Here is a 23,597-nt window from a genome sequence, read left to right as displayed (position 1 = left end):
ATATATCGGAGCGGACAAGGTGTTCACAATATCTGAACACGCACTCTAACGCCCTAACAATAGAGGCGTGTTCAGATATTTGTAAGCGCCTTAGCCGCTCCAATATATCTGATGGCGACTGTAAGCATCTTTTTCTTGAAAAACAGGTTTAAAATTAAACTTAAATATAGCTGTTATTTCCGACTCCATTTAATTTGGACATTTTTGAGTCCTCTAAAATACATCTCTTCTTCTGTCAAAATGAAATTTATGCAAACTACCTATTTTCAAATTATGTAATGGCAGTAAAGGTGATTTCATACATACGAGATGGCGTATTATCTTGTAAAGCGAGTTACACATTGCCTGAAGGGTGACACCCTTCACTTCAATTTGATGGTATTTGATTATTTTTATTCTACTAACCCCGTAAAATATATGGTAAAAAGTAGTATTGTATAAGTTCCTGTGAGTGTTTGTGAAACCAGAAAATAACCGTCATAACAATTGGAAAATCTGTTTAAATATGGATTGTGTTGCGCGAAAATTCCTTTGTTACAAATTGAATGAGCTCTTCGAAGGCCGCAAAAATGTGTCTCTGACACGCTCTTATGGCTCTACAAATAAGACCGTGTCAGATATTATTGAGACCTTCGTTGTGTAACATAATATATTATTGCAAGTGACTATACTCTATTGCACAACTCAATATTAGAAAACAATATAATGCATATAGCAACTCAAGTAGACATAGAAGAAAATAACAGTAACACTACTTCTAAACAAGTAAGTAGTGTTACATCTGTTATCCCATTCATTTGGAGCATATTTTTTCATTCATCATTAATGACATTCTCGATTACCAGTTCGCCGGATGATATCAGCTTGTCAGTTGTTCGGAACAGTCACCTTTTGCGTTTAACTGACAGGCTGATATCGTCCGACGAACTGGTAATCAGTGGGCCCCCAGTATTTAGCAGGTCATATCTTCCATTCCTTTTCCTAGGTCTTTTGTCATCATCATCATCATCTATCTTTTGTACTCCTAATACAGCATTTTAATACATTTTTTTTTTCAATTCAATTCAATCATTTATTTCAGACATAAGTACAAGTACAAGCCCATATCATTTGTTAGTAATACAATATAAATTAATCTTAATATGCTAATGTTAGTAAGTACACATTAAATTAGAAATAATAATAATAATTACACAAAAATATCTTATTTAATATAGCAAAGACTGCCACATTCCAAACACTACCGCTGTACATGCATCAGCATCCAGTGGTGTTGGAACGGGCAGTCTAGCCTCTCGGCCACCACACGTAGCAAACTGTTGGAGCTCCCGCGCAGCCGCCGCATCAGTGAGGCAGTACGCTTACGCACAACTAAGAGTTCTCCGTCTTAAATTGAGCAGTATGGAGAATAACCATATCCAGCGATCGGCGGGCGCAGAGGTCGCTAGATGCGCCGATACGTGCGCCCGCGCAATTGATACGTCAACCGCCATTGTGCGCCATTGCGATTTTTGATATCGCAATTTGTTTTGATATCGATTTGGAAAAAAAATAGTCAGTCGCGTGACATGTTTCGGAAATCGTAGGTCTCCATTTTTAAGTCTAGTGAGTGACTAAATATACGAGAGATTAGTCTTAAAATTTGTTTAATCAAAGATAGGTATATGTACCGTAAAAGTATAAAACTTTGCCCTTTAACATAGCTTTGCCCACCACGTCACAGTTCAGTAAAAGCGAAATAACTTAAAAGTAGTTACAGATACACTTTCTGAAGAAAGTGAAGTTTAAATTAAATGTTGTTCTGTATGACCTACATAATTCACCTGAATATGAATATGAGTATAAGCACTGTGAGTAATAATATAATAATATCAGTTCTAGTAGAGATATTTAAATTCCGAATGCAGCTCATTGTGAGTCCACGTGAGGTCCGCCTACACGTTTGAATTAGAGCTCCCGATACACGTGTTACACGCTGACACGGGTACCCGTGTTCTTAAGCCCGGCGGTACTAAGAACCCGAACTACACGAACCCGCCCGGATCCAGAAACGTTTACACGGGTACCCGTGTACCCGTGTACACGGGTACACGGGTACACGAAAGAACGGATCTTATTTACCCGCGGGTTCAACCGTTCATTTTCGTGTAGCAGAGATTCGTGCTATGAAGAGATACGGTGGAATATAAGAGAGATTAGGAAAGTTCGATTACTTTGCAGTTTAACGTGTTATTGATTGGTAATGTCAATAATAAAGTAGACTTTGTTTCAATATTTCATATGTTTTGTTTTACTCTAATTAAATTAAAATTAACAATAACTTAGGTACCGTTGAGTTCATTTATATAATTTTCTTCATTGATGTAGTGTTTTGATAATGAAAGTAAACCTATTCTTTATTGTATTGTCATCTACAGGGTGGATTTTCTTTTTGGGTCAGTGAGGGCAGCTACCAGATCCCGTGCTGCTACGAGAAAACGGTCTAAGAAGACCTTCCCTCGATTTCAAATTAATGAAGATTGGCTTTTACAAATTTTGGAAAAAACATACAGGGTGCGAGAAAAAGGTCATTTTTGACAAACTTTTTTTTTGATGCCAATCGATCCCATTCCTATTAAGGATCAAAAGCTTGTATGGAACCAAAAAAAATTTCCGGCTAGAAAAGCCACAAATCGAGGAAAACTTTTCCCATACAATTTGTATGAAAATGAAAACTTTTATTTTTTACATGCTGTTTTTGTATGCCAATCGATTCCATTCCTATCCACTATCAATAGTTTCCTAGGGGTCAACTTACGGTAATGTACTAAAAAGCCACAAATTAAAGGAAACTTTTTCCATACATTTACTATGGAGAAAACGTGAAATTTAATTCACATTTTTCTATCTGGCCAATCAGTCCTGTTACATTTAAGGACCATAATACTGTATGAAGACATTGCTGTAGGACATTTGTTATCAATACAAAAATCACCCACCAGGCCACCATGACGACCCCTGAGTAAGTACATTTCTTCCTACTTCGTATAGTGAAACCAAAAACTGCGTTAAAATGAATGCGATTTTTTTACATTTATAACAGTTATAATTTATTAGAATGTTTAGTATATTTAAATAAACAGTTCTGTAGTATATTTGTAATTAAGGTATTGAAACAATAAGGGTCAGAATGGGAATGAGGATGGGATTTAAAACTACCGTTCTTATTATTGTGTGGTATATGATATATAATGAAGTTTTTATCAATCAATCAATAAATCAACTAATGAAATCTTCACATTTTACTTGTAGATACTTTAAGTTTAAAGTAATCAATTCACAAAATATTATGCACCATAAACAGTCACTACATATTACAAATAATTTTGTGATTAATGGGTCTTTTCTATATGGAAACAAGCATTTTACCATTTGTGACAATTTGTAGAAAAACAATTTTTTATATCTTTGAAAATTACTGTTTAATTTAAAATAAGTTTTTGGCAAAAAATTCATTTTTGTTACACGCTTTTATTGCTGACTGTACTTTTCTTACGACAGACAACTAATACTCATCGAGACAATTCTAAAAACCCCTAACACAATTAGGTTGCGTTGTTTCATCACAGAGTTCCTATGGCCACCTCCTGTCTCCATCATCAGATCAGCTCGATGGTACCATAATATTGCATTGTCACCCGACTTTCAAATTTAACTTGCAAGATTCCATTACAATTTAGTTACATACAGGTCGACCTAATAAAAGCGTGTTAAAAATGAAAACCGTTGTAAAGCATTTCACAGCCTGTGTCGAATAATAATAGCATTTATATTTCTTTTTATAATACAATTTGATATTTTAACTAGTACATAAAAATAAATATTTTCATTTCTGTTCACTCTACCAATAACGGTGTCGTTTTTAGCAATTATTTGAAAGCGATATTAAGCGATTGAAATAAGCGGGTCCTGGAGTATTCAAATAAAGAATAAATAAGTTTTTGGCAAAACTTTCATTTTTGGTACAAGATTTTATCGCTGACTGTATTTTTCTTTCCACGAGTATATTCTAAAAACCCCAAACACAATTCGGTTGTTATATCACAGAGTTCATATGGCCTCCTCCTGTCTCCATCATCAGTTCAGCTCCATTAATATTGCATTGTCACCCGACTTACACACGTATGGAAATTTTCAGCTTCATCGGAAGTGGGTCAAATATAACTTGCAAGTCCGAATTTGAAAATCCGATAAAACTGGTAAACAATCGGGGCTCCTGACCCTGAATCTGTGTTTTATTTAAAGCTATACATAACTTTAATCTCCGCTACACGTCAAGAACGGGTTAGACCCGCGTGTATTTAAGATCCGTTTCACCGTGTACACGGGTACACGGGTACACGGATACACGGATCTTAATTACACGTGTACCCGTCTACACGTGTAGAACGGGTCAGAAAACCGTGTACGTGTAGTACGGAAACGGGTACCGAACACGTGTACACGAAACCCGGACACGACCGCGAGCCCTAGTTTGAATACATTTTGTAAAAAGCGCAATGGACATTGCAAGGTTTTCAGTATACTATGTCACTGGTAAATTACGAGTATTTTACACTTCTGGAACAATCTAACCCCCTTTTTCATAAAACTTAGCAAACTTTTGTAAATTTTTAGTCCCGTTCTAAAAAACACAAATATCAAAATCAAAAAAAGAGAGTAAGTAAAAACGCTTAAAAAAAGTAGAAACGCTTGGAAAAAGCGTTAGTTGTCAAAACTAATACGTATATCTGTATGTAGTAGTAGAAATCAATAAATCTGAACTAAAACTAAATTCAAACTAAAATAAAGATAGATCATAGATTTAAAAATAACTCCTGCGGCATATAGGTAATACCGAAGAAGCAAGCCTATTGATTCACCAATTGTAAGATTGTCAAAAATCTGTAATTTTTCATACTCTCGAGTGAAGAATCAAGACGTTACTTGTACCCGTATTTACATATTCCCATTCCAACACCCCATAGATTTAGGCACCGGCAAATGGACTGTTTTCTGCACATACCGAAATAAAATTTATAGTCTCTTTTTCCCCGCAGCTCGCTCGTGCGTTTTTCCCATTTCGATTTATTGCAAACTTATGCCGGGATAATCGAGATTTTAATGTACCGGCAGATTTATAACGGTATTGCTTTTCGAAATTTGATATCTCAATAGTAGAGAAATTACAGAATAATTGGTTGGACAAAAGGAGTGTTCATTTGATGTGATGAGATCGTTTGTTGAGGCTTTTTCGGTTTCGTAATAGGTTTTATAAATTTTTGATGTCGCTTTCTGCGTTGGCTACATTTTTAAATTTTAACCCGTTGGCAACATAAAAAAAAACTCAATTATAAATTTTAAAGGGAAATTATATTACTATCCATAGGGTAACGATATAAAATAGAAAATAAATGAAAAATACACGTTTCCGTATTTTTTTTCATGCAGTCAACTTTTAAGTTTTTCGTTTGTATCTGCCCTTGCAAATATAGTCTAGTTCCAGTATGATTTTTTTCATTGCCTTTGCCCTTGATCAAAAAGTGTACAAATTCAACATAAATATGTAATACAATTTTAAATACTTAAACATAAAAAAAACATCTTATAATCGCATGAAAAAAGTCACGGCAATTTCATTAAAAGTTATAATTTTAAACGCCTCAAAAAGACGTAGGTATGTCGAAAGCTTAATGCCAATACAATGTTCACAATTAAACATTGTTTTACTCTTGTGTAAACCACCTGTCAATATGTCCCGTGTCCGTCAGCGTGGGAGGTCCAGTTTTATGCACTAATGCGGCTAATGCAACTGCAGTGTTTATATTAAGATTGTTTGTTCAATTAAAAGCATGACAGTATGAAACTGTCGAGAATGGAACGTCGTACTACACTCTTTCTATATAGAGACCCGTTTTCGTTGGTTTTGAGTGTACTTAGCATCGGTGACATAGATAATGATGGTTTGCCACTTTTTCTTTAGTTAAAAATATTCAAGATTTTTCTCTACACGTTATTTATATTATACTGAATTATTTATATCAAAAATAAACTACCAATCACCAACATCCTAAAGTACATAATATCCGGTATCCTCCATTCTAAACTTTATAAAGCTAAATTTAAATAACAATATAAGTAGCAATAACTCTTGTCAGACGCCGCAAATAAATAATAAATCCCTATGCATATGCGATGAAAAATTCAGAGCATCGCCGAAACCGAAATTCCCTAATGATATGCTCTAGAGGAAATTCCCGCGAAGTGTATGGCGTATTTTACAATTTTCCCAGCGTTCGGTGTTGCCATAACAATAATAATATATTCAGGGCCCCGGTGATTTCCAGACGTGTCGTAAAAATCATAGCGTCTCGGAGGTATCCACTTTTCGGAACGTTACCGAAGACACAACTACGTACCTATATGACGGATTAAATTCTTCGCTAGTGTGACGTGACGTTTTTGGATTGAAACGTAAATTATGCACACGCTTTGCGTGCGCGAAACGCGTATGAATACACAACCGTATTCCCTTTGTAATTTCTTTGTGAGGAAGCATATTTTCGCATTTTAAATAAACTACGAAGCTTTATTTACTGAATAGTTGTGTTTCGTTTGAGGGCAGAAGGCCGACCACAAATAGATGTCAAAAAAGTAGGGTCCCCGAGTATGGGGCCTTTATATCTCACCAGGGAGACATAAAGGTGCGGAGGTGGCCCTAACCCTATCGAAGCGATGTGACCGGCTGATGGATGGCACTATCGCGACCCTCCCTGAGTGTATCCTTCTGTTCCGTGCTTCGCGTTTCTTGTTTATTTATCTTGTTTATGTGCGAACGAGTGCGAAACACCCATTCCATCTGATTCTTAAACCTTAAATCCTTTTTGTTGCTTAAAACACGTCGCTTTTATTTTCTTTATCACTCCATTGGATTCTATTCTCGCCGACATGTATCCTGTGCGCGAAAATGGCGTTTTTAAACTGATAATGGTAACTGACGTCTAAAATAAGTGTCGTAAGTGTCGGACACTGTGTTAATTCTGTCTATCCAATCAACTTTAAAACTGTTTAAAGTAAGAATAGAGCAACCGAAATATCTCGAGCACGCTTAATTGAACGACACCTGCCAATTTTTGCGAAACTCCGTACTTTTTCACTAGGAGCGCACAATTCAGCAGGATATAAAGAATGCAAAGGTCCAATTCGGGAGTTACCGCGACAGGATAGCTTTTAAATTATGCAGATCTGTAATGGACGGCGAGCGGAGCATTTTAGCGAACGAAAATAGTTTCCGAGCGTGACTACACGCCACCATTTTAAAACCGGAGTGATTTTAATTTGACAGTTTCATAAAAACATATTCGCATTTCATATTTAGTAAATCCTCGCTCGCATGAATAGGGATTACGCTCGAAAATCAAAATTGAAATTTGAGAGGCAACGGGGACGGCGGGCTGAATCGGCCAATGGAAACAAAAGCAGCAGTCAGACGGTAAATGGTCGATACTAATCTCAGAGCCGGAACAGCCGAGCTGACGGCCGTTCGGAAGCCGCAACTGGGCTAGGAAATGAGATAGGTGCACAACTCCTAGTGTTCTCTGTTAGCCTGGTGCCTGGCTACTGTAATGTGACGGTTCTGACGGCTTAATGGAATTGGGACGAGACGCGTGACTCAATCAATGGGGGCATCGTGCTAACAGAACATTTGTATCAGGTGCAAAACTATCTACAATCTACACCTGTACTCATGTTTCCATATCAGTCGGAATGTTTACTTAATTAATTACGGAACGTGGTAATTATTTGAAAGCACGAACGTGGCTTTTTTTCCAGACCAATTATGGAGTAAAAAATATGCGGTACGTGTACAGAAATGTAGAGGTTTTGCATATCAATCGGGCGAAAGAGGCGGTATCATTAAATACGGCAAAAACGATTGTGTCGGGCGCATCAAAGGGGCAAAGAGAAGACTTATTCATGAAGCCTTCGGAGGCTGAATGAAGCTTGGAAATGTCGCTACCAGGGCTACATACGTTCTGCGGTAGAAAATGTTGGATTTCAAATAATGACTTAAATTTATTAAGGTTAAGTTGCTTTAATTGTACAAAATAAGTGTGGTAAGATGTCATGTTTAACATACATATCTATATGTTTATATATATTACGCGATTATACTTACTTACTGTATTTATTTGATTAAGCAAGGAAAAAATGTAAAACAATTGTCGATTATTTTACTGACACAATATTTCTAATTGTTAGCAAACTCATCTCCTTTAATTTCATTGATATTTACAAATGTAATCTAATAAAAAAAAATTGTATGATCTTTGCTACCTTATTTGATATTTCATCAATATAATTCCCGTAATCCCGAAGTTCAAAACTGGAATTTTATTTAAGTAAGTATAGTTGTACAAATTATACAAGTACGCCATGACTTACGAGGTAATAACGCAATAAAAACAAACACTTATCGAGTTACCCTTATAAAATGACTTGTAACATTTCATAAAAACTACACATACCGCTTGTACAATGGGCTGTGCTCTGAAGAATTGTTTGACATGATGCCAACGGTAGCTTTCTATCACCGCACCGCTCGCCATCGGCAGGGTGTTCATCCACACACCCTAGAACCTAAATGGTCGCGTACTGTGCGGTTTAAGAGAAATTTCCTCCCGCGGACGCTCCGGCTGTGGAATGAGCTCCCTTCCGAGGTTTTCCCGAGGGTCTACAGTATGGGGTTCTTCAAAAGAGGAGTGTACAGGTTTCTAAAAAGGTCGGCAACGCGCATGTAATACCTCTGTAGTTGCAGGCGTCCATAGGCTACGGTGACTGCTTACCATCAGGCGGCCCGTATGCTTGTTTGCCACCGATGTGGTATAAAAAAAAAACATACATTTAAAACGAACTAAACCGTCGCAAGTGTTACGTGCAGCCCTGTCAATGCCGCTTTGCATACATCCCGTAAATAACGATACGCGGCTTAGATACCGGCCTAAAAACTGCCGCAACCTTGCTTGACCTGTTGAAATGTTCTATAGTTTGTATAGTTCGGATTTTGAACTATTTAAATAATGGTGGTTGTGAAATGAAGGCTAAATTATAACGATACGCGGCGTAGATACCGGCCTAAAAACTGCCGCAAACTTACTTGACCTGTTGAAATGTTATAAACTTTGTTTAGTACGGATTTGAACTATCATGCTTCTTTATATGTAGTTACGATACGCGGCTTAAATACCGGCCTTAAAACTGTCATAACATTGCATGACCTGTTGACATGTTAAAAACTTTGTTTATTACGGATTTGATCTATAATATTTCTGTAAGGAATTGATCTACAGCCTATACGAACTTTAAGATACGTCTAATATTAGATATCGAAACGATATGGATTTGGATATTTCAGTATCAAACAAGTGTAAAAAGTGACGCTTCTTCAAATAAAAACGTCACTTTTGATACTTGTTTGACACTGACATAATTATCTTGGTGATGCCTAATAGATATCTAGTTCAAAATCCGAATCGAGCCCTTAGCCTAAAGAACTATAATATGCCTATTTTCTGTTAGTTTGGCTTAGAAAACTCCGATATAAGAACTGCCGCAACTGAAATGTTTTAAACTTTGTTTAGTACAGATTTTGAACTATAATATTTTTAAGCCCGATTTGGCCTGGATTTTTTTTGTGCGGATATTGAACTATAAATTAGTAGTTAAGGTTTTAAGTAACAAAAATAGGTCGAACCTTTTTTTGCTTGATTAAAGCATGAAACTTGGCACAGTTGTTCCTTATATCAAAATAAGTCGATTAAGATCGGTAGCCCGAGGGACCCCCCGCTTAAGCCCGAGAGAGGGGGGGGGGTCAAGTAGCGCCCCGCCCGGCTTCATTCTAAAAATTCTAACAGGCCCCGCTTAGCTAATAGGTCATATTTGGTATCAATTTCGGATAAATAAATAACGTAGAATTCATTTCTGGTATAAAAAATTGCAATTTGTTGAAAAATTTAAAAAAAAAACACAAAAAATCTAATTTTTCAAGTGTAATTTTTGTTATTTATTTATTGTCAAAATTAAACTGCTTGGTTTTTCTACATACAAAAAATATGTCAATAAAGCCTATTTAATGCAGATTTTAAAAACATAACTTTTACTAACCTTTATGAAAAAGAAATTGCATTAAAAAAACATATATCGTCCCGCGCCGGTGAATATCTTGTTACCGACATAGGCATCGATATAGACAACATCCGAAGTACACACTCTGGAGACCGACTAAATGTATTGTTTATTATTGTAGATCATATATTAAAGATAGAAAGGCGTACATAATATTTGATTAGAAAAAAAATGTGTCGTTCAGTGAAAAAAGGGACCTTGGAAAAATTTATCATAGAGCCTCTCTTTTGTATAGAAGCATAGTTAATTCCAACCACTCCATGGACTCCATGGTCCCTGTTCTCAATGAATAAGAAGTAAACTGTAAGTATTATTTAATCTACTTACTTATTACATTGTGGAATAATTTACCAGTAACTGGCCGCTTTAATAACTAGCCGCTCTAAACTAAAAATGAATTCTATTCACCTATAAACAGAATTCATTTTAATATAAGGTTCCAAAAACTGGCCAGCTTTCAATAACTGGCCACTGGCTGGCCTAAAATGAATTTTTGGTTTTGGGTGGCCAGTTACTAAAAGTGGCCAGTTACTGGCGAATTACCCTACCACACTTTAATTTTGCGTCTTGTGTCGTAATACGGTTCCTTCCCCAGACACATAAATGCGTACATTTCATCATTCATGTAGTTGCATCGCGTTTTTTATTCCGGTTTGCATTTACTTCTGGTCAGTTTCAACCATATTCTGACCAAAGCAGGTGTCAGACCAGTGTCGAACCCATCGTCTGCTTCTTGCTTCCATTCCCAAGAAGTCTGACGGACTGAGCAAGTTTGACGACGAACTAACGTCTGAACCTAAACATCAACCCCTCGGTACACTGCGCGTAATAGGGCATTTATATGGCTCCCTTTTGTTAGAAGTAGGTATACATTATGGAATTTAATAATAAAATAACTTAGCAGTGACTTAATCTCATAGAACAGGTATAACATTATACAACTCTTCATTTCAATATCCCGGTGTAACTTGCCTTCTTCAATATTGCACTTATTACCGATCATATAATAACATTTTAGTATTTTAGGGGAATGCTTTTAGCCACTGCTATTGCTGCATCTTGTAAGAGCTTGAATCCTTGTAGTGGTTTGGTTGAACTCTGAACAGATTCCATGCTTCGAATTCACTTTTTCTCCCCTTTCCACTGAATGCTCGAAACAGGGCTAAGACTTCCGCTCTTTTAGGGTAAATAAAAGATAGTTTACTTAGCTTATAGAATAGATAATTTTATTAGCTTAAAATATAATTCCCTGACCTGGATGCAATGGTGTGTCATGTGATATAATTGTGTTTTCCACTGTGTCAACGTGAGCCCACAATTCCTGTAGTTGGGGAAATATTCGTACGCATGAATCTAGTCTAGCTGTTATGACTACGTTCATGTCTACTGTGCGTATCAATACCTTGCAATGACTGTTTTACAGCATCTGCAACTAGGGCCATCATATTAAATGAATCGGACTTTTCATGGTTCTTGGAGTATTCAGAATCTCACGAGGAACATTACTTGTGACATGTTTCTCTACACAATTTCGCGATGGCATAAATAAGGACTTTTAACTCTTCGAAGTTTTGTCAACACAGTGTCTCAAAATGATTTACTTAGTGGTAAAGAAATGAGTTTCACTAAAAGATCAGTGGTTATAAGTGAAGCTTACCGTCATGGTAAATTAAACTCTAATTTATTTCTATCGGTCCCTGAAAAACCAGGAGTCGTACTCGTATTCCAAGCATTCTCTCGATCGACCTTGTAATACTGTAAGCTCAATAAGACTTGTGATGTGGGTACTACGTGATATATATCATATATATTTGATACATACACTCAAAACATCCATAGGTAATTCAGGAACAAGTATTCACGACAAACAAACAAATAAATGCCTTCTAGAATTTGAACCCGGGTTCCCCATTTAATATAAGGTGTATAAAAGTGAGATCTAAGCATGGACCCTTTTTAGCCTGGCCGATACAAGGATTCAAGCTCCTACAGGATGGAGCAATAGCAGTAAATAAATAGCATTCGCCAAAACTTTATTATACCTTTATATGATGATAGGTGAAATAACCTTGTAAAGCAAAGTACAGTGATACAGATAAAGCCGTTGCTAAATAATTAAAAAATGCCCGAAATAATTCTTTACATGAATCGACTACTGAAATAGAAGCAGCCTTATCAGGATAGGATTATATGTTTGGGGTCAGACTTTAGTTCCTCTTTAAACTTGCTCAGTCCGTCTTCTTGGGAATGAAAGCAAGGAGCAGACGACTGTTTCCAAACTGTTCTGACAACCCTGCTGTGGCCAGAATATGGTTGAAACTGACATATATACGTGAATGACGAAATGTACCCATTCATGTGTCGGGGGAAGGAACTGTATTAATACACAAGACGCAAAATTTAAATGTGGTATAATGTAATAAGCAAGTATATTAAAGAATACTTACAGTTTACTTCTTATTAATTGAGAACAGGGACCATGGAGTCCATGGAGTGGTTGGCATTAACTAAATACGAGTATGCTTCTATACAAACACGAGGCTGGCTGTAATAATTTTTTTAAGGTCCCTTTTTCACTGAACGACACATTAAAAAAAATTGTACGCTTTTCTATCTTTATAATAGAATCTACAACAATAAACAATACATTTAATCGGTCTCCAGAGTGTGCACTTCGGATGTTGTCTATATCAATGCCGATGTCGGTAAAAAGATATTCACCGGCGCGAGACGATATAAGTTTTTTTTATGCAATTTCCTTTTAATAAAGGTTAGTAAAAGTTATGTTTTTAAAATCTGCATTAAATAGGCTTTATTGTCATATTTTTTGTATGTAGAAAAACTAAGCAGTTTAATTTTGACAATAAATATAAAACAAAAATTACACTTGAAAAATTAGATTTTTTGTTTTTTTATTTTATTTTTCAACAAATTGCAATTTTTTATACCAGAAATGAATTCTACGTTATTTATTTATCCGAAATTGATACCAAATATGACCTATTAGCTAAGCGGGGCCTGTTAGAATTTTTAGAATGAAGCCGGGCGGGGCGCTACTTGACGCCCCCCCCTCTCGGGCTTTTGCGGGGGGTCCCTCGGGCTACCGATCTTAATCGGCTTATTTTGATATAAGGAACAACTGTGCCAAGTTTCATGCTTTAATCAAGCAAAAAAAGGTCATTTCACTTAACACCCTCACTATGAATGATTTTCTTTAAAATAAACAGGTATTTTCTTCTTCTAAACTTGCACATTTTTACAGAGATGTTTTATGTTTTTTTTTTCAGCATTTTATGGCCTGGATCCTAACCCTTTAAGTCAATTTACATTCAACAATCTGGAGACAGATAAAACCTATACAAAATCGTTTGACAGTTACCAACCACATTGATTCGAACACACTCGATAATTCATTCGATGCTAGACTCGAACAGTGCTGTTTCAGCTCAGATTAGTGCTGCGAATTATCGACTCGACAATTTATCCAGTTTATCGTGGGGATGGAATCGAGGATGGAGGCGTAGCGTCGCTTGCACTTCGCTGAGCGTTATGAGATACGAGAGAATGCAGTAAGTAAGTAAGTAAATACACTTTATTGCACCACAAAGAAAAATACAATAACAGATTTACAGTGTAAATAAAGGTAGCAACAGGCGGTCTTATCGCTGTAAGCGATCTCTTACAGTGATTACAGTCTTACAGTGGTTTTCGCAGTGTGTCGAATCAATATACAAGAAACCATCTCTCTCGCTATATCGTAATCCCGTAAGGGATTCGTATAGGAGGTGCAAGCCCGTACTGCTCGCCCGTAAAGTTGTTCAAAGACGCTCCGAACTCGCAAAATCCGAATAGTTATTTGGGAAAAAATACGATTAGACCACATTATCAACATTAATCGTACTTACAGTGTAAAATAATCAAATGCACCGATTTGGATATGACAAAGTGTGGAGGTGTCATTATAAACGTCATATTTTCATAGAAATTTGACATTAGTGAAAGACATTGCTTCACTTAGTCACAGGGCTGCCAGTACATAAATCTTGATTATACGACCCAGTGCCTGCAATTATACGAAATTCGATTGCATTATACGAGTACAAAATTTAAAAAAAACCGGCCAAGTGCGAGTCGGACTCGCGCACAGAGGGTTCCGCACCATCAACAAAAAATAGAGCAAAACAAGCAAAAAACGGTCACCCATCCAAGTACTGACCCCGGCCGACCTTGCTTAACTTCGGTCAAAAATCACGTTTGTTGTATGGGAGCCCCACTTAAATCTTTATTTTATTCTGTTTTTAGTATTTGTTGTTATAGCGGCAACAGAAATACATCATCTGTGAAAATTTCAACTGTCTAGCTATCCGGTTTGTGAGATACAGCCTGGTGACATATGGACGGACGGACGGACAGCGGAGTCTTAGTAATAGGGTCCCGTTTTTACCCTTTGGGTAAGTACGGAACCCTAAACGATTAATTTTAAATCGATTTTTTTAAACTGGCGAAAATCGGTTTTCGCGGTAAGCCCCAAATTGCGGGGATCTTTCTCTTTTACTCCAATGAAGGCGTAATAAGAGTGACAGAGAACGATGCCCGCAATTTGCGAACTTAAAATTTCGCGGTTACAGCCCACGTTGACGTGTATTTAAATAGTTGCCGTTCCATTCAATCGTATAAACAGTATTGGCACACTGTTTTTTTAAAGCATGTCAGTAGTTTGACATCGGTGTTTTTTTTTCGTATCCAATTATACCGATTGACCAACTATACGTAATGGATACGAAAAAAAATCGATTATACGAAATTCGTAGCCAATTCTACGATCTGGCAACCCTGCTTAGTCAGTGAAGCAAAGTCAACTACCTATAGTCTTCAAAGGACTCTCATTTCAAACATAGACAGAGAGAATCATACTTTATCTTTGTCTTACACTAGTACTAGCACCTAAAAGAAAAGGATGAATATAGTTTTTTTTTTGTTCTTATTTACTGACAAATTGGTTTGACCAACTATATCTATAATATCTACTATACCTAATAGTTCTCTATAATAGTTCAGCAAGCTTTCGCCAACTAGCTAATCCGTAAGTCCGCACGCGGGCGCGCATAAACAGGCCTCGCTGACAAATTTCATATCTAACTGATATCGACGCAAGTAAATCATTCCTTTACGTCGCCGCGTGAGTTATCGGTGTGAACGCGGCTTTATTTTGCTGGTGCGCGGCGTGGTTATCGGTGTGAACGCGGCTTTATTTTACCAATTGTGGAGTGGTATGGGTATTCTCGTTGGGTACCAATTTTATAGCATTCATGCCTTTTAGACGGTGCGAGAACTCGCATGCGAGTTTCATTACATTGCGTCATTTGATCGGTCGGCTGAATTGACGTAACTTCAATGGTCCGCAATGTAACTAAAACCGTATACGAGTTCGCGCGCCGTCTAAATGAGCCCTTAGCATAATCTAAATAGGGCAAAGTACGAAATCTCTAGAACATTTCTGAAATTTCGTATGTAGCATGTAAAAGTGCATGGCGACTTTATCAATGAATTCATTCATAATTTCTCCATGCAATTTCACAGCTACGTTAATAAAAGTTACTGAGGCTAGGACCTCGTCTGCCTGTCTGATATGACATTTGGTGACTTAAGGGATCGTCGCCATCTTGAAAAATGTGTTAGTTGAATTTATTTGTATAATTCATTAATTTGCTCAACAAACGACTCAGTACGTAAATTAATTAGACTCTATAATTTATCTTATGGTAGATAAAGCTTTCGAGATAAATGACTGTGATTTAATCCAGGTTTAACTCAAACATCACCCGGAAAGCATAAAAGTTGAAAGTTAGTGGCAACGGCTTAGCCGAGCAAATGTTTGAACAATACATCCGTCCCATGTTTGCCTGGTACATAGCTGTGTTGGCTATAGCTCCCGTTGCTACCCTGGTAAAAATCAAACATTTGGCGTCAAATAAGTCCCTCCGTGTGATAAGATAACATTTTAAGACTTAATTTTTTATGGATTGTTATTGTTTGTTTTCTTCATATTTTACAACGAATTCCGAACTTTCTAACTTCGATTACGATTCTTTTTTTTTCACGAACTAAATATCCCATATCAATCCAGTCCTAGTAGCACGGTCGCATTGTTATCGTTTGTCACCATGCCTGTCACGTTCTAACAAGTATGTAAGTGCGAAAGTGACGGGCATAGTGATAGTCGATAAAAATGGAACCATGCTGAGCCCTCAGATTAACTTATCCCCTTTATTAACTTATTTGAGGTTTGTAGCGCGTTTATGAATAAGGGGTAAGTCTTTAATCAAAAATAATACGTGTAGAGATCGCTACCTCTCTTCTTTCTGTCTAAACTCACTATCAAATATCAATTTATTAGTAATACTTATACTATAGTTGGTCAAACCAAATTGTCAGTAAATTAGAACAAAAAAAACTATACTCATCCTTTTCTTTTGGGTGCTAGTACTAGTGTAAGACAAAGATAATATGATTCTCTCTATGTTTGATTTAAATGAGACAGTCCTTTGACAAACTATAATTTATTTCATTTGACACATCTTACTTTTATCGGAAAAAGGTGAAAATCTTTTAATTTAGTTTACGATTACACTATGACCGCTACATAGCTATCAGGTAAATGAAACTTTTATAATTAATATTATTGCAAGAAACTCATTTAGGCATTCGAAACGAATTACTTAAACATTCTACGTTGACACATCGTTAGCGTGTTTTAGCACAGTACAGCGCCATCTAACGTCTCATTCATCACTTAAAAACCTCAACTCGCACTGTGAAACTGTCACACCACTCCGTTTAATTTTTAACACCGTGTGTGTCCATTAATCAGGCGGGTCCCGCCCCGACACAGTTTTGGCGGGCCCGCCGATTCGTGCGGCGTGTCCTGTCACCTGTGTGGGTAGGTACCGGACTATTCATAGAGCTTTTGTCTGGTATATTGGTTATATTGACCTGTGGATTCGTAACAACAGTATTGATCGGAGAGAGTGGTTATACTGGTCTATGTTGCGAGCTTGGTGAATGTTAGGCAGTGATTTGGGTAGATAAATGTCAAGGTGTGATATTGGTAACGTTCGATTGGGTGTGAGGGATCCGGTCTCGTACGAGTCAAAGTTCTCATGTCCTATGTACGCTATGCAAAGCGGAAAATGTGTTAAAATCCAAAAAACTAGTTTTAGTTTACACCAATATTACGAATACGAAAGTAACTCTGTTTGTGTGTCTGCTACCTTTTCACATCTAAACTTCTAAACCAATTTTGATGAAATTTACCCCACCTAGCCCTGAGAAGAGGTCACTCTTACACTTTTTGAAATTAATTTTCTGTATCCAATGAAAGTGAATCTCCGGGCATAACTATTTCTATTATAATTGAAAACTGCAAGTGATCAGATAACATGGATGCCAAAAACCCTGAGACTTATTGTCTGTATCATGTATAACAGATTTCAGATATCCAACTAGCTTCCCCTGTCAAGCTATGGACCAAACAGCACGGATATATTGTAGAATAGCTAATCCCTCGTAAGACGTCCGATCACACCCATCGGGTCCCGATAAATCAACCGGACCCGGTCGGATAATTGATGTTGTTTCATTGTACGAGTGTCGGGCGAGGCGCCTGATGGCTGCGCATTTGCATTCGGTTTTCCAAATTCGAATTACAAGATTTTAGGATAGTCTGTGCGAAAAGTAGAAATTACAGTCTGTCAAACAGTGTTGGCCGAAACGTTAATGCAATTGAAAATGTTGGCCATTAACCATTATAAATTGAAGCTTAAACCGTAACGGACGATTACAGTTTACGGTTCAATTTATAATGGTTAATGGCCAATATTTTCAATTGCATTAACGTTTCGGCCAACACTGCTGTCAAACCAGATATGTCAGTAGCAATGTAAAGCAAACTAAAGTATGGTATCCCTAGGAGACGAACAAAAAGCAGCAATGGACATCGAACGATGAAATGTAAACATAAGAGTTCCAGGCAGTATAGCTTAGAGCTTTAGTTTGTCCAGATGGACGAAAAAAAAAACAGTTCCACAGATAAGATATGAATGACACGCGATTTTCGAACAATTCGAACGTAGTGTTGCTAACCCGCGATTTTTCAAATTTGCCGCCTTTTTCTACTGACTAGATTTGCTTGACCAAGTATATTTAGTCTTAAACTTTGAGGTTTAACAATTCAACAAAGAAGGCTGGGCATGAAAATGCAACGAGATGGTTTAAAAGTTAGAGAAACACTGCCAAGTTTAAATGTGAAAGGAAAAAATGCCTTTCTAGTTTAAAAGTGAGATTCGAAAAGTTGAGCCATTTTTTATCTGGGATGTAACAATGTAATTGCTACACGGGAACGTGCAGTTTTTAGTTTATTTAGCGCAACCCCAATTAAAGCGCACGAGCGGCCAAACACAAGTTTTTCTAACGATTCCCACGAGCCAAGCGCGCGTAATTATAGGTTCAACTTTGTAATAACATATCACTTCAATAAAATTGTATATCATTCGGTTCCTTTCCCGCGCGGGTGATTAGGCAGCCATCTTGTGGGCGGGCACACCCGAGGCGACACGATCCCTGATTCCATTTTCAAAAATAACACTAATCGCCAAATCGAGCACGCGCTCCTCCGAACGTGTGTTTTTCAAATTGGGAATGTCCTTTACCGTTATTACTGGGCGGGGATTTGACTACTGTCACTTTTGACAGCTGTGATTGACATTTATAAATACCGCGAGTCAAGTGAGAGCTTGTTATATTCCGTTCAGAAATGTACGAAACGTTTTTTATTAAGACGGAGAGCTTTTGATGTCACTGCGTTTTCTAAAATCTGATACAACGATCCTGACTCTATTTCTTTAACTTTAAGGTTGAAATTCGTAGATGAGGTTAGATTTTAGAACGTGTCTTCGAGGTATAATGTTAATTAAGTCCCCCGTTTCGCCGTGCCGCAGATGATTGCATATTGAAACGTCAAAAATCAGTGTTTCTTTTTACTTCTCATTTTTGGCCAATTCCAATATCCTACACGTCACGAGGCGCGGACAGCGCCGGATTTGAGAGACGTAATAGAGAACAGACTGTTTTCCCAGGAAATAGACGTGAAATTGGAATTTTCAATTTCAGTTTTAGTTGTCTACGTACTGAAGAGCTGCAAATGGACGAGTTGATTACTCGGAGGATCCCCCAAGTGACACGTGATATGCAGGCGATCCGATTTGGTTTCCCAAACCTTTCAAGCGGCTACGATTTCACGAATATCTTCCGTTGGCTGGGATGAACTTTGCGCCGAAAAAAACATTCGTGATTTCCGGACCGTTTTTTCAACACTTAGGACACTATAGATATAGGTATACATCTTTGGGCAATGTTGAATGCTTACCACAACCAACATCAATTACTTACATGAACAACTGCATGCTTCAGCAGCGGCTACAATTTCACGAATATCACGATGAACTTTGCGCCGAAAAAAACATTCACAATTTCCGGGCCGGAAGCTTTGCATAACGCAAGGATGCATCTAAAAAGTTTAATCCGAGAAACGGATAGAAAATCATTCATTCATATTCATAGTGCAAGCGAAGCTTTCACGAAAATGGCTCGTGTTCTCCGGATGAGATGCATGAATATTAACGCAGCTACCAGGGCGCCATAACTGTGTTAGAGCTACTCGCAGCGTACGCTGCATTCCAACGGTGCCCCACGTTTGAAGTTGCGCGCTCCGTTCTGAAATTTGACATTTTGACAGGTCCCGACGTCGGCTGCCTTGCCTCCCCCGCCCGCCCCCACTGGCAATAATAACATTACGTATATGAGATTCGAGTTTCTGCTACGTCTGACTTCTGATATGAATTGTTAATGCATCGGTAATTGATATTATAATTTGGGTTCGGTTCGATATAATAGCGCGCTTTAAGTGGTAAGCTTACGCTACGGCTTACGTAGGCGGACAACGCGCGAACGCGGCGCGGCGCGGCGCGGCGCGGCGCGGCGCAGCGAGGATGAAAAAAACCGTTGATACGTATAGGTATGTCCTACTCGTACATGAGCGATTTAGACGCGAAGCGGCGCGGCGGCCGCGCGGCGTTCGCGCGTTGTTCGCCTACGTAAAGCCGGGTCTCCACCAAGCGCACTCGCTCGTGAGGCAGCCTCGGATGTGTGGCTCGCGAGCTTGGCCTCGCGAGGCAGCCTCGCGGTTTCGCTCGGAGACACTGAGGCGAGCCTCGCGAGGCAGGCCGAGCCATCAGAAGTCCGAGGCAATTCACGATGGATAGTTGGGTTATTTCTGCTGGTGCTATTTTGCTAGTGGCTTCTTATTTAAAAAAGAGGAAAAACTCACGTTTTAAGAAAAGACGAAGACACTGGTGGATAAAAAACTTTATGCCGCCGTCGCAATAAACACGGGAATAAATTATTTCAAGATTTTAAACATGACGAAACCGTACATAATTTTACACGTATGTCCCTGGAAGATTTTGAAAATTTGTGCTCATTGTCTGAGAAAGTTAAAAAGTGCGACACAAATTATAGAGAAAATTACTATTTTGTCGCTCAGTCATTTCTGGTTGATTGGGTCTGTCTGAGAAACAATGGGGGCACGTGCATCTGTTGTTACTAGCCGGGTAACTGACCTGGCTTGTGCAAATTGTTTTGTTGTTCCTTCCTGGTTATTTATTTGTGCTTTTGTTTTATTCTGCCACGGTTTTTCTTTTGTTCGTTAATATCTCACGTGTGAATAGTTGAAACTAGCAAACAGTGTCCCTTTATTTGTTAATGTCATCCTTTTCTAGTTTAATGATAAGGAATTGGTTTACGACCCATTTCTAGTGAAGTGCACAATGTAGTAAAATCACATTTTTACTACATTTTCTACACAAAAAAACGCGCGTTTCGTAACTTAGGTATGTGTTGGGTTAGGACAAAGCAAAAACATAAATGCAATAAATAATACCTAGTATTTTTTTTTACATTCCGTCTACAGAAGAAGAGTCGCTAGCTATATCGGAAGAATTTGAGAATAAATGGAATTTACCCCATGTGATAATGGATGGAAAACATGTTATGTTACAAGCACCGGTTATTTAAAACTATTTGCGCTCGCGAGCCAAAACCACCACCAGTCCACACCGAACGAACAGCGCACACTGAGGCACCTTTGAGCATGTCACATTTACCGACAGCGGACGGCTCGACCCCGAGGCACGCTCGGCCGAGCCAACGTGCGCCCGAACAGCCTCGAGGCACGTCCACATAGACCGAGCATTTGGCTCGCGAGGCTGCCTCGCGGGCGCGTGCGCTTGGTGGAGACGCGGCTTAAAGACGTAGCGTTAGTTTATACACACCGCACTTAGACCATCCAACTTAGTCTCTTATTTCTGACTTTTCTATTGCTTTAAAGCCTGTAGGCCTAGCACATGATTGGTGCGACGGTATCTCGCGTTGAGATGGGTAGTCTATCTCGCCGCGAGATACTGTCGCGCCAATCATGTGCTAGCCGGGCTGTTCTATATAGACATTTGATTAGTCCTCTCAACAAAGGATCTACCGACATCATAAAAAAAAACCAATTGTCATCGTAATTAAAATCATGTAAAAAATCTTACGGTATGTACCTGCGTTATTTTCATGTCCTATATTTTTGAGAAACTAATATCTTTCGAGAAAATTAATAGATATTTTAAATTGACCAGTTAAGGTGTATCCACAATGCAGTTAACTTGTGGAGCAACACTGCAACACGATAACATTAGATAACTTTTGTTGCTAAAGATAGTTACATAATGAGCAGTAACACTTGTAAACGTTCTACAAAAAGAATCTGGCGATCTGCGTTGTGGATGCACCTTTAGGCTAGACTTAACTGAGTGGAAAAACCCGCAAAAATATTTAAAATGTAAAATGGCCGTCCGTCAGTCTAAATGCACACTATTGGGAGGAAATGGGAAACCGCGTTAGTGCGCATAGTGCCGGTTGGATGGAGCTTTGTATGGCGTTCTTTTATTTTCAGGAGAGGCAGATAGAATGGGGATTCTGGTGTAAATACTGTTTTTTCAACACTTAGCGCCACTTGCACCGTCCCACTAAACCGGGGTTAACCGGTTAAATATGACCCGGTAAATATGACCTCGGTCTCTATAAAGCTAGAGTGAATAGGCTATTAACTGAACCGGTGAGCTCCATCTTAGGCTCTGTCTTCACTTTTCATCAGGTGTGACTATTAGGGCCAATCGCCGATCACCTAATTATTTATTTATTGATCAAATAAGTATACACAGCATTACAGTATAAAACTAAGGCAATGTGAAACTACAAAATAAAAGAAAATATCAGTAGACAAAGAAAAACAATACACATACAAATTAACTAAATTAAACGTTAGATTTATAAAAAAAATACATCTTTGGGCAATGTTGAATGCTTGCCACAACCAACTTGAACTTCATGCTTACTTACCACCGCCGAGAAAAAAATTACACATTAAGTTTTACGGACATGCACCTTCCTGCGGCTGTATCAAGGTCGCATTTTTATCACTTGTCATGTCATGCGTCACTTTCGCACTTACATTGTTAGGACGTGACAGGCATGATGACAGATGATAAAAAACCGACCATCTTACCCGCACGGAATTTTCATTCGGTTTAAGGTGTTACAGATGGGAACGAGACGTCGCTCTACAAATGCATATATAGCTCTGTCTCGCACATGTCATTCATGTGAGGCAAGGCTAGCCCTACAGGATGTCATAACGTCGAAGCGCTACCCACGGGGCGCGAAACGGGCGGTTATACTGGTTATCCATCCATAACCACGGTATCGCACGTAAACATCAAATTTTATTGACATCGTCCGCAACCGTTTTTTTTTGTACGACCACACCTCGGACACTGGCGATCAAATGTATGAAACAAACGCGTTCCTACGCACACAGCCTAAGCTCGTGTAGGTGAACGCGTACCATGCTTGTGTGAGTGAGATAAAACATTGTAGGGTAACTGTGAGGTAACCGAAAGCGGGTGGGAGGCACTTTCAACGGGAGGCAGGGAGTGTCCATACTGTACGCTAGTACTCTTTATTATACTGTGGTACGACACTGTACGATGATACCGAAAAGCGGGTGTTTTATGCGTTCACATTGACCTATTTATAAAATTAATATTTGTTGATGCCAAATGAGAATTTCTTATGACATTTGAAATTGACACGTTTTTTTCGTTTCTCTTTGTGTAAAGAGTTGGCTTTTTGCGAGTGCTGATTTAGAGTCCCGAGCAAGTTAAAGAATCTGTGATAGGATCACGAGCGCAGCTAGATACTCTAATTTAGGATATTGAGCGTAGCGAGATACTTAA

General features: G+C 38.3%; 1 protein-coding gene and 1 long non-coding RNA gene across 2 annotated transcripts in view; one reads left to right on the top strand and one right to left on the bottom strand.

The window, feature by feature from the left end:
* The window catches only part of LOC134655856 (uncharacterized), a 113,794-nt gene extending 104,875 nt beyond the window's left edge, over positions 1-8,919 (top strand). Inside the window, exon 2 of the long non-coding RNA XR_010097466.1 lies at positions 8,801-8,919. This is a non-coding gene — a long non-coding RNA (uncharacterized LOC134655856). The remainder of the gene's footprint in view (positions 1-8,800) is intronic.
* Positions 1-23,597, bottom strand: part of LOC134655852 (homeobox protein homothorax) — a 357,906-nt gene that overhangs the window by 72,527 nt on the left and 261,782 nt on the right. The gene's annotated exons all lie outside the window — the stretch shown is intronic.

This window comes from Cydia amplana, chromosome 17, assembly GCF_948474715.1.
Source record: "Cydia amplana chromosome 17, ilCydAmpl1.1, whole genome shotgun sequence".
NCBI lineage: Eukaryota > Metazoa > Arthropoda > Insecta > Lepidoptera > Tortricidae > Cydia > Cydia amplana.
The sequence above is the reverse complement of the archived record's forward strand: the minus strand, read 5'-3'. Positions and strand labels throughout refer to the sequence as shown.